The sequence below is a fragment of the Asterias amurensis genome, chromosome 11 (genome assembly GCF_032118995.1).
Source record: "Asterias amurensis chromosome 11, ASM3211899v1".
Lineage (NCBI taxonomy): Eukaryota > Metazoa > Echinodermata > Asteroidea > Forcipulatida > Asteriidae > Asterias > Asterias amurensis.
In genome coordinates this window covers 2,838,952-2,851,858 of record NC_092658.1, presented here as the reverse complement: position 1 = coordinate 2,851,858, position 12,907 = coordinate 2,838,952, and the positions used below count along the sequence as shown (strand labels likewise).

The 12,907-nt window shown below is 39.0% G+C and overlaps 1 protein-coding gene across 1 annotated transcript in view; it reads right to left on the bottom strand.

The window, feature by feature from the left end:
- LOC139943829 (neuronal-specific septin-3-like) overlaps positions 1-12,907 on the bottom strand; it is a 57,826-nt gene that overhangs the window by 41,470 nt on the left and 3,449 nt on the right. The window lies entirely within an intron of this gene.

Genomic DNA, 12,907 nt, shown 5'->3' with positions numbered 1-12,907 from the left:
TAAACGATGTGGGTGGAATTGAGGAAATTAAAAAAGCAAGTTTCATATTTTGTTCCTAGCCTATGTTAGTAACTTATAGCGTGTCTCACTGTACCAATGTGCATACTATCCCACTGTCAGTTCGCCGTTCAACAAATGACCGGTTCATACTTCCTGCAAATGCTTCATCTGAAGCCAATTTTCTTGAGTCACAATTAGAAGGGAACGCGTACCGATTTTTACGTCTCCAAAATTCACTTTCCCATTCGCATTTGCATGAAGAATAAACCAGACTTCACAGCCAATGTACCTCTGGGATGGTCTGGAACGTACAGTCATGGAGGAAGACCACAGTTTCACAAAGACAAAAAATGCTTCATGGTAAAAAAATTATTTCAGCTAATTTGTGATTCATCCTTGAACTTCAGGGAAGTCCAGCAGCCATCTTTGATGGATTCCCTGACTACCCTTATGGCAAAAATAATTCAAATTCACATTCAATGGAATAAGGACCAGATTATTATTTTTTCTGAGCTGCCCAAGTATTGTTATCGGATGTTTTCAGTCACCCCTGTCAATTTACAACTCCTGAGCTTGTGATGACAGTCATACAGGTAGGGCCACATTTGTGGTAAAAATACCAATCACAATTTTGCGCAATTTCTACCCAAAATTTCCCAATTGATTTGAAGTTAATAAAAGTAGGTTGTAAACTTTTGAACCTTAAAACCTTATTTGGCAAATTTTTTAGTTTGAGATATCCTTGGTTTTCGTTTTGTGAATGCCGCAGCCAGTGATGTCATTGGTTCGCACTGTCCTCATGCTAACTGGATGGATCCGTATTAGTCTTTTCCTATTTCTGAGCAAGCAGACACTCAATTCAGCTGTAACTTTCACAGATACCAAACAATACTTTACAGATCTTTGTTGAAAATTTGTCCTGTAAATCGGCATTACATTGAGTGACATAAACCAATAACCCTACAGAGACACCCCATGGGTTTGAATTTAACCAGAACAAAATGGCTGAGTGATGAGGTCCAGCTCTCAATTTTAAACCACATAACCCACAATCACCACGGGGCCCTTTCTTTTGGCATATTTTGTGGTGCTGTCCTAATTGTAGCTTATAAAAATTTAGACTTTCCTTGCAAAAAACCTGCTGTCTGTTTCCAGTGGAAAATTGCCATCAAGACAACTGGAACAAGGTTCAAGGTCTTGAGTTTCATTGTACATAAAATGTACCACACTTGGACCTCTCTTTTCTCAGACTCATTATTCATACAGATCCAGAATCCAGACTTGGGTTGAAATATGGGTCAGGGTCTGGACAAAATCCAGAACACAGAACACTTGTTTCCTCATAAAATTATTCCTTAAAAAATCAATGTTGTTTCAAAAACAAACATGAACAAAAGGCCAGAGCAAGGTGGACAGAATTGAATTTTAGATCCACGCTGATAAAGTGTTGTGACCATGTAAGGAAATTCAGGGGGGAAATAACACTAACAGCAAAATGCAGAAAGTCATTGTGGTGGAGGAGTTATGTAACTGATGAATCGAAGACAGGTTGTAGTAACAGCATAATGGGTGATTTGACAAATTGATTTCAGAAATACGGGTTCCTAAAGTACCATTACGTGATTGTTGCCACACTCCTGGGCTGTACATCAGTAAATTTAACGACCTATGGAGGAGAGGTAACTGACCATGCTAATGTCATTATTTTTCATGATGGATCAATTTCGTTCTATAGAATAGGCAATATTGAATGAGGGTACATCAAGTGAGGGTCCAAGCATGGAGGAAGGAAGTTACAAGAAAGGCATTTTCTCTGATAATTTCCAGGCAAGTTTACTGACGAGTAGAATATTTGGAATAAAGGAATAGTGTACCTTTATCGTACCTACAGTGAGGACAGAGATGGTCATACAACCTCAGCCTCTATAAAGCATTTATCCCTCAAATTTAAAACAATCAAAGCATGGGAAGAATTTGCACACAATGGCAAACACTTTCCATCAATCCTTCCACGAAAAATGTACCATTGTCCACGTAGGCCAGCGTTTCCTGAGAATTATTTGTTTGTTCTTTATGTCTTATGTAATAGGGTCTCCAGTGCCCTACAGCATTGACTTGTACCGATAAGACAGCGATAGTCTCTATCCAATCAGTCGCCTATCCTCTTCACATGAGCAAAACCCCACAATATAAAACCCCAGGAAAAGTCTATAGAACAGGCATCATGGAATGAGATTGTTTGAAACCCTTCCCCCACCAAGTATTTCGCCACAGTTTCACTCTTTATGGATACTTTATGGAAGTTTCCTTTGAATCCCAAATGGTTTCCTTTGTGTCCAAAAATGGATGACAGAAGCTGCATGTGACGTCCAGTGTGGGTCTAGAGTAGGTTACAGTTAAACCTATGTTCCGACAACCCATAGTTATTTTTCTCCATTCCTAACCCTATATTAGTAATGTACATAATGAAATACTAGGGTTTTTGGAACATAGGGGCATCAGAATATAGTGCAGTCACCCTAAGCATTACAATCTTGTTTACCCATGTAGTAATTATGAAAATTGACGATTGAAGGGCTGGTTGGACAAGAGAGCAAGGAAGGTTGGACCATGGAGCTGTTCCTTACAGACTCAGTCATAGTTGTACACTTTCATATCAATGTCAATGCCTGCAGAACTGTTCCAGATCATATTGTTGAGCCCTAAGGACACTTTAGAGTGCTAATTGACATGTCAGTCATAGAGGGGGATTGATTTCAAGCACTAGCTCAATGTTTCAAGTGCTAAGTGAATAAGCCTTCAAGCACTGTGGGTGGAACCATTCTGCCAGTGACTGTAACCAATGGAGTCTGGCACAGGGTCCATCGTCCAAATGAGTTCAAGGTTCTTGCTGAAACTGTCCAATGTTTACCATTGTTTGCTCTCTTGGCTGTGAAATAACTCTATTTTCAAACAACTGCTTCATGTCACCTTGAAAGTCGTAGTTCCTTTTTAGCTGAACCTCTAAAGCCCGGTTCATACTTCCTGTGAATGTGACTGCGATACGATGATGACGTCACAGCCCTGTTTTCACTGCGAATGATTCCTAGGAGTTGAGCACATTTTTGTGACATCAAAATTTGTTTCGCATTCACATTCGCAGGAAGTATGAACTGGGCTCACCACAGACATGTAGGACCTACATCTTACAGAGTCGAACAGAAGAAAACAATCCACCATGCATACTACTCACGGGGATTCAAACCCAGGACCCCTCTTATTCTAGAGCACATCTAAACCAAAACACCACCAACAATGCACGACTGGTTTGTGCACTTAAACATAATCTTAATATACTGTACCTTTAAATCTTAACAGCCTTCACTCAACATGCATTTTACTTTAACGACCTAAAATACTTTTCAAACTCTTGACAACTGAACAATTTTGTAGGCTTTGCTTTCAGAAGTATAGGCCTAATGTGTTAAAACTACTTCAGTGCTAAGGTCAATTGTAAACAGGTGAATTTGAAAAGCTGACTTTAAAAAAGTTCAACTACCCCCATTCAACTTCTGGTCATACTGAGCAATTTGTGTGTTTTTTGTGTCAGTGAAGTGTGAAGTGGACAACAGAACCTTTGAACTGAAAAGATAATAGAGGCCTACCTGTTTGGTTCCTGTCATGAATAGGGTTTCTGGTTTTGGGGACCCATTCATCAACCCCACAAATCATCCACAAAGACCATAAGTGTTGCCACGGTAAAATGCACCTTTTTTGCTGTATATTGGTTCTTTCAAAAGTTTTTTTTCACAAACAGCGCTGTACCACAACAATATAAAGAGATTAGGATATGAAATGTCAACAAACTAGTTCAAACTCCCAATGATATATTCAGGATGAGGGTCAAGAGTTGTCAGGTTTTTGGCGAAGTAAAAAAATCAGGACATCACAACAATTGTTGTAAGGAGAGCTTTTTTCTTGTTTTCCTTCCTCCATCAAGATACTACTACTAAAGTGAGTAAACCTATATGCCTATCAACTCAGCGAGCAGAAGGGTTTGTGGCCAATGTGACATAAATGCCGCCATTGTGACATAAATGGTAAACAATTGAAACTAAATATCTGGGAAGGAGCAGCTTCTTTTGTTTCCATCCACAAAATGTTAAAGTCACGTCCTCTGGGGAAATGTTCAACAAAGCCGTTCATGCAGCAAATACATGAGGATTCAAATTTTGAAACAACATTTAGCATGTTGACTAATACAGCATGTTTGATTTAATGTCAACATTTCCATAGTTATGTTACTGTTGATAACTTTGTTTAATGATCAGTTAAAATTTTCCCCTGTTCCCAGAGTATGTATCGCACCAGTATATAAATGCATCTCCAGTACACCACAGTGGATAGTGATGCACCAAAAGAACACACAAAATCTGTAAACAATGTCGTACAAGTTAACCATTACTAACTAATCATGCAAGAATGCAAGTTTAATATGTTTCTGAAGCAACAGAAGCAACAAACTTACCCAAAAACGAAGGTGTTTTAAAATAAATCCGTTTTGTGCTTCATGAAAAAGTTGTCATCAGCCTTAGAAAGAGATATTCCTGCTAGCTGGCAGAAGTTAAAAGATATTCCTGCTGGCTTGCTGGCTGGCAGAAGTTTTATCTGGCTGGCAGAAGTTAAAATGTATTCCTGCTGGCTGTAGGTAGTCCTCCTGGCTGGCAGAAGCTAAACAATATTCCTGCTGGCTGGCACAAGCTTTCTGACAAAAGGTATTCCAGTTGGCTGGCAGAATTTTTCTGACAAAAAGGTTGGCAGAAGTTTTGCCCAAACAGGTATTCCTGCTGGCCAGCAGCAAAAAAGGGTATTCCTACTGGCTGGCAGAAGTTAAAAAATGTTCCTGCTGGCTGGCAGAATTTTGTGGCAAAAAGGTATTCCGGCTGGCTAACAGAAGTTAAAGTCACCTGGAAGTGGTATTTTTTCAAAGTAAAGCTTTTGTCACTAATATATGTGTTTTGATGAGTGGAATGTGAATAAACAGTTAATTAAGGTTTTAAAAAATCAGTTCTTATGTTATTTACAAATTTAAGAGTAGACCCCGACCCGAGAGGGCGCTGTTCGTGACGTCAATCGAGGCAGACTTTGCCTGTAATGCGTAGAGTAAACACAATTGCAAAGTACATGTACGGACCAAGTCGTGAGTTTGTACGTTTCAAAAAAAAAAAAAAAAAAGGGGGTTTTTCCGGCAATGCCGACCAGGTGTATTGCTGCTGAATGCAGAAAAACACTTTTTGAAATGTACCAACTCACGGCTTGGACGTACATGTACTTTGCACGTGTGTTTACTATACGCATTGCAGGCAAAGTCTGCCTCGATTGACGTCACAAAAGGGGTAGGCGGAGTCAGCTCCCCAAACAACTTTATATATTTTTTAAACATATAAATCGTGACAAACAATTACTAAAAAAATTGTTTTATTGTTCGTAATGTTTGAAAGAAAAAAAATTCTATTTCCAGGTGACTTTAAAACATAAATATTCCTGTTGGCGGGCAGACGTTTTGTGACAAAAGGTGTTCTAGCTGGCTGGCAGAAGTTACACAATATTCCTGCTGGCTGGCACAAGTTCCCTGACAGAAGGTTTTCCTGCTGGCTGGCAGAACTTTTAAGGTAGTCCTGCTGGCTGGCAGAAGTTCCAGCAATAGGTTACATAGTACAGTATTTTGTTTGCACTCTGTATGAAGCTTATCCACTTAGTCAGTCTGCATACCACATCCTTCCGACCACTGAAGAGAGCGAGGGGATAAGAACCTTGGCCCACAATTGATCCAATGAATACACCCAAAGCATGCCCAAAGTAACTCAGTAATCAGTTCAAACACACCTGTGATAAGCAGTCACTCATTACCAGGCCAGCTACATTTCCCAACAACGTCAGACCTGTGTAATGGAAGCTCGGGTAATAGTTAAAAAGCAGGACAGTTCTTTTCGGAACTGAGAAGTCTCCCGAACCCCCGAACATCTACTCCGCGGTAGTAGAATATAGAAAGACAGTTCTCTAAGAACAAACTCTACCTGGCAAGTAGATACACACATGGTGTTACCGCAAACCAAATATACATTGATACCTCACCTTGCAATGCCTCAAATCCTAGACACTATTGCTTACTTTTTAATTCCTAATTATTTAATCATTCTGGAAGTGAAACCACTGAACTTTACAAACTTTGAAGATAATTGAAGATAGCTTGAAAGACACGGTTTTGAAGAAGTATAAATTTGTAAAGATGTTGGAGGAAAACACCCCCCCCCCAATTCGCCTTCCAACTGGGGAAAACCTGCCCATTCAGCTAGGAACTGGAAACCCCAATCCACAGGTGTCCACAACTGGATTCAAACCTGGGACCACAGAGGTGAAAGGCAGGGGAAAAAATACTTTGAGGGAGAGGGGGGCAAGGATGCCGAAAAAGTCTGAGGTACAAGATTCCAACAGAATAATAAGCACAAGCTGTGTGCAGTGTGGTGTGCCTGTGTCGGCTCCAGTTGAGGTCCAAGTTTTTGGGAAAATCTTCTGCGGATTTGAGAGCCAGATGACAACATTGTTTTGCAGTTGGGTTTGGGACCCTTGTTTATTGTATTGGTTTGGTAGGGTGGGGGGATGTCTTGCTTTTGAGAGCTGTAAGACCCAGTGCCCACTTCAACATTGCGTTGAGGGCCGGACGACAAACATGACCAGTCCATGATGTGACAGCTGTCCTCATGCCTCCTCCAACAGAGCCACCTGAAGGGATTAAGACCCGAGCTGGTCTTATCCAGCTTACATCTCCTCAGCCAAACATACACCATCAATCCTTTTAAACTGAATGTTCCAATTTATGCACCACCACAGTTGTGAAAATACCCTTTTTTGAATCTGACACGCTTGCTCCGGAGAGGAAGATTAACGCTGGCACTTTGTTAATCCGTGTACTTTCTTTTCTGCTCTTAAAGGTTTCGAGAAATAAAATGCTGCTTACAGAAGTTCTGCTCAGATGCCAGAGTGCAAGAAAGGAGACTAGCATTAATGGTACAAAGCATTTGTATTGCACTCTCTGAAAAGAGTGCTAAGTAAGAGCTACTAAAGAACTCGACAGAAAGCGTATGCTCATTGTGGAAAGCATTTGATGTACAAAGGTTAACTTTTTATAGCGCAAGGTCGCTGGATGAAAAAACTAGTTAAGACTAAGTATAGAATAGACGGGAAAACAAAGAACCATATCAGATAATGGTTCCTGTTAAAATCCATTATGCAAAAGTGTTTTGATTGTGGAACTACCAGCGGAGTGTACCATAAAACAGAACCAGTATCCATTCAAGTAAGTAAGGTTTGTGGTGACACCATGTACAAATCTGTTTGTGAGTAAGTGGCTCCGAGAAGAGCTGGTTTGTTCTGCTAGACTTTCAAGGCAGTGAGCTCTGACTGTCTGCTGGAGAAAATCCATCCAGTTTCACGAAAAAGCCTCAAGTTACTTTCGGCTTCTTTAAGAACTTTGAAATGTTTCATTCCAAGTATTCAATTTCAGAAGATGTGTGGAACGAAGCCAGTCTGACCACCTGCTAGACTGCTAGTATCCTCCACTGTTTTGAGAAAGTCTAGCATGTCCAAAACTAGAACCACATTGTAAAAAAAAAACAGCGTCGAAAAAAAACCCCCACCTTTTTTGTTTTGCAAACTACTCTTAAAGGTAAAATAAAGGGTTTCTTTTTGTCAGCAAAATGACTGACTCTTAATCTGGATACCCTTGTCCACTTAATTTAATGGTTCATTTGGTAACTAAGCTTAAATCACTGACCAAGAAATATTATTTGGGGTGTCCCACTTTTCTCAACACCCCTTTGGCACTACCCCCACTGCCTCTCCAATCCACATGCAAGGTTCGGGTCTGAGGTGGGATTCGAACCAGGATCCACAGAGGTGAAAGGCTGGGATAGAAACCACTCAGCCAACCTGATCCCCCGTCTTGGGCATTTGAACGCCTTGATCGTAGTGTCGAGGATATGTGCGCTTTATAAGAACTTTGTATTGTTATTATTATTAAATTTATTACAAAGGTACATTATTATTATTTTGAAGTTCTCCTGGATGCATTTACCATGAATCTAGGTAAAGTATATAATATTACCGGAATTCATTCCTACAATCTCTGCACCATTTCATAAACCGTTCCGTCAAAGTTTTGTACTCTTCTTATTCATAGACATGTCCCGAAGGTTGAACAAACACCCATTCTCCTTGTGTGTGTGTGTGGGGGGGGGGGGGGGGGGAGGTTGGTTGAGTGAGAAATCTTACCAACAACGAGCAACACCACAAGTGGTTTTAGAAGAGTGGGGCTTTATAGAATACAAACAGTGGTTTGTATGTGTAGGCTGTCCGAGATTACCATGATTATAGAAACGTGCACAACTAATGGTTTTGTTATACTCTGCCCACAGCCGCTATTCAATTCAAGAATCCATTGTATGGTCTCCGACCCTGAAAAACCTCAGTCTCTCACTTATATAGGAACTTTTAAAGCTGGTGGTGGATAAATTTTTCATTTTTAAAAAGATAAAAGCATATTCGAAGAAATCATATTTCTGAGGCTCATTGTTAATTGAACCAAGTAAAATTTGATTGTTGTCGTTTTTGCTTTGAATTTAATTTTGAAGTAAACCTCAAAAGGGCAAACTTGTTTGTGATGTGGTGAGATTTTAATTTCATCTTTCATTCTTGAAGCATTCAGACAACATTGGTAATTGTCAAAAACCTGTATCTGCACTTTATGTGGAGCCAGTAATACAACTATACATAAAATACTAAACAAACCTGTGAAACTTTAATCTCAATCGGTCACCGGAGTCATCAGAAAATAGTTAGAAACCTAATCACTGTTTTCAAACATCCTCCTTGGACTGATTTGCTAATACTAAATTCTCAAAAAATCTAACTTATCATTTATCCAATGTTATGCACATGGAAGGTTTGATGGTAGTTACTCCAAAATTAATGACCTTAAAAACTGTCTTGGTACAAGAAGCACTGCAGCTTTTGATAACGTAATACTGATGTACAATAAATTTGAGAAATGTTTCCCCTCAAAGGAAATGTTGAAGAGAAAAGGATTCAAAAACGTCTCAATCTGAGAGTTTTCTGCAAGAAATGTTTCTCAGATTGGTGTGTTCCAGTTCAAATTAACTCTTCCTGCGTGGACATAAACGCTCCAGTTTTTCGACAATATCTAAAGCTTGTTACCACCCTTTGAAATGAAATTTTCATAGGTTAGTTTTATTGTATCTATAGGATTCAAACAACCAAAGGTATACTTTGCCATTAAAAAGGAGAGAAAAGCGAAAAAGGTTGAACAGATATTTGGAGGCAAACATTATTCTAACACCATACAGTTTACAAATAAAATGAGAACCCACTAACAATGTCTTGGAATTGTTTGTCTTCTCTTTCTTAAGAGGATTGTCCACCGTTGTTGGTGGGGTTTCATTTCTCATTCTGGGTAATCGAGTCTCATTTTCAACGAAGGAGGTTCTACAAGTGCCCCATTGTTGCTTTTTCTTTAAGAAAGGACCCAAAGCACATAATAATCACCATTGACAAACTGTCTTTTAAAAATAAACTATAGTTACTAATTATAATAGTGCAAACGAAAAACAGTCACAATGTCCAAAAAGGAAATGTCACTTTCACTTGGTTTGTTTTCTAAAAACACACATTTTGTTTAAACTGACACAAGGGGCTTTGACAACCAAAACTGGCTGGAAAGATTCAAATGCATTTTAAAGAGAGCCTTTCATGAATGCATTGCTTAGACAGTGTTGAAATTCCTTTCCAAATCATTGCATTTCATTAACAGGAGAACGATTTTTCCTGAGTCTGTCTACTTTCTGAGCCAAAAGTTTTTGTTTAAGAAATGAACCAAAGTACATAACAATCACTATTGACAACTGTTCTTCAACAAAATCTATAATCTAATTATAATAGTGATGACCAAACAATGTCAAAAAGGAAATGTCACTTTCACTTTGTTTGTTTTCTAAAAACACACATTTTGTTTAAACTTGACACACATAGGGAATTGACAACTCAAACTGGTTTGAAAGATTCAAATGCATTTGAAAGAGCTTTTTCATGAATGCATTGATTATGTACAGTGTTGATAATTCCGTTCCAAATCACTTCGTAAACAGGAGAACAATTTTGCTAAGTCTGTCCACAATCTGAGACCCAAATCGCTCCTATACTACTGTGTAAACTCCAAACAACGGGCCGAGAAAAGACCAATGTTTGCTCCCTGTATTGTCATTCAGCCACCCTGAAATTCCGGTAAACATTAACTTACAACTTAAAGCCGGATTACAATTTCTCTAAAAGACAAGAAAAGACCTTGGCTACTTTACAAGAGTGTAGATTAAAAGAGGGAATCAACAGTGGCACTGGCAGCAGCTCGCCCCTTCCATAACAAAACAGCCTAACTCAACAATGAACAATGATGGTTTCTTATATAAATTCATTTATGGGTATTTTGGGGCGTTTTTTCACCCTTATAAAGATTCAAAGGCATTCTATGAATGGATGTGGGAAATTTCCCTTTCACAATGTTTGCCTGAAATGCTTATAGATTCTTTGGAGTAAAACAATTAGTTTTGATCTTCCGAGCTCCGAACACTTGAGCACAAACTTCCACAGGTTTGTTATTTCCTGTAAATGTTGGGTCACCAAAAGTGCAAATACTGGTCTTTGACATTACCAATGTTGGCCACAAGATTAAAGGCACTGGACAGTGTTCTCACTTAGTGGTACATCCTAACATAATAATGCATAAAATAACAAATCTGTAAAAAGTTTGGCTCAATTGGACATCAAGTTGCAAGAGAATACTGAAAGAAAAAACACCCTTGTTGCACAAATTTGTGTGCTTTCAGATGCCTTAAAGCCATTGGACCCTTTCGGTAAACACTATTGTCCAAGGCCCACACTTCGTGTATCACAACTTCTATATCAAATAACAAACCTGTGAAAATTTAGGCTCAATCGGTCATCGGAGTCTGGAGAAAATAACGGGAAAACCCACCCGTGTATCCGCGCGTTTCGCCGTGTCATGACATGTGTTTAAAATAAAACCGTAATTCTCGCTAACAAGAATTGATATTGTTTTACTGTTTTCTCAAAAAGTAAAGCATTTCAAGGAATAATATTTCAAGGAAAGTATTTCACCACTACCTTCTGTAAACCCTGTAAGTTATTTGTAAATCTGTGAACTTTTTTTTTTTTTTTTTTTTCTGTACCGAAAGGGTCCAATGGCTTTCAAGGATTCAGGCTCAATGTCTTTCAAGATTTGAGTGAGAAATAACCTTACTCTCAAAAACTATGTTAATTCAGAGAGGGTCATTTCTCATAATGTGTTAAACTCTCTCATTGCCTGTTACCAAGTAATGTTTTACACCAAAAACCGTTTTGAATAATTAACAGTAGTATCCAGTGCCTTTAATAATGCAGCTTTACTATCAGGGATGGCATGGAAATGATTCAGAAGGGTTAGAGAGTCCACCAAAGTTCACGCCCCCAACAAATCTATAACAAGTTTCCCTAATCCCACGGTCACCACAAAAGATCAACAAATCATCCCACACTGTGGCCTTATATTTCCTTGAAACAGAAAACCCAAACTATGAGTAAAATCTGGGACATTTTTCCTGTTGACATAAACTGAATAAAACTGTTTTGAGTTTTGGGTTCAGGCATTTGAGGGCATCGACCACTGACTTCTAGGAACACGGAGAAATACAATGAGTACAACTTGAGTTGGTATAATATGTACGGGTTTAATGCTTAAAAAAATTCTGATTAGAGAAAATTGATTGGAAAAACCTTCAGGGGTTTTCACTTTATTCAGCAAGTGTCAATGCTACACGAACACGTTGTTGGATTTTCTCAATCATATGGCTTTCTGAAGTCAACAACAAGAATTCTACTGAGAACAAAAGAAGTCCACATGGAGCTTGAAACACTTTGTGGACTTACACATGTCCATACAGCGTTAAATTCAGGGTTAAAGGCAGTGGACACTACTGGTAATTACTAAAAATAATTACTATCATAAAACCTCACATGATTACGAGTAATGGGAGAGGTTGATAGTATAAAACATTGTAAGAAACTGCTCCCTCTGAAGAAATGTAGTTTTTGAGAAAAAAAATAATTTTCCACCAATTTGATTTTGAGACCTCAGATTTAGAATTTGAGGTTTCCAAATCAAGCATCTGAAAGCACACAACTTCATGTGACAAGGGTGTTTTTTTAATTATTTCTTAGTTATCTCGCAACTTTGACAACCGGTTGAGCTCAAATTTTCACAGGTTTGTTATTTTATGCATATGTTGAGATACACCAACTGTGAAGACAAGTCTTTGACAATTACCAATAGTGTCCACTGTCTTTAAGGAATAAAACTTAATTGCACAGAACAAAGGAACGCCACACAAAGACTGTAACAGAGAGCTGTAAGTGGGAGTGGGGGAGGGGGAGGGAGGGGAGGGGTGTGTGGGGAGGGGGGTCGAGGGGGGAGGGGTCTGTGGTAGACAGTGCTGGGAGGGAAAGTCGATAAAGTCCCTGGATGAAGTCAATTCTTTTTTTGACTCTCAATGTAGTGAACACATTGGACACATTGTGTTCCCATCACCCCTACACGTACTGCCTGAAGTCATGGCGAGTATTTTCTCTTTCTAGAAGTAACAACGATCTTGTTACAGAAAGAATGTCTCCCTAACCCACAACAAAAAAGCTCTTGTTGCTCCAAAATCTACTGAGGTTTCATTCTCATAGAGTTAATGTGACTCCACCTTTTAAAGGGGTTGCCCATGGCTAGGCTAATAAAGACTGCAAGTCGAAAACTAGC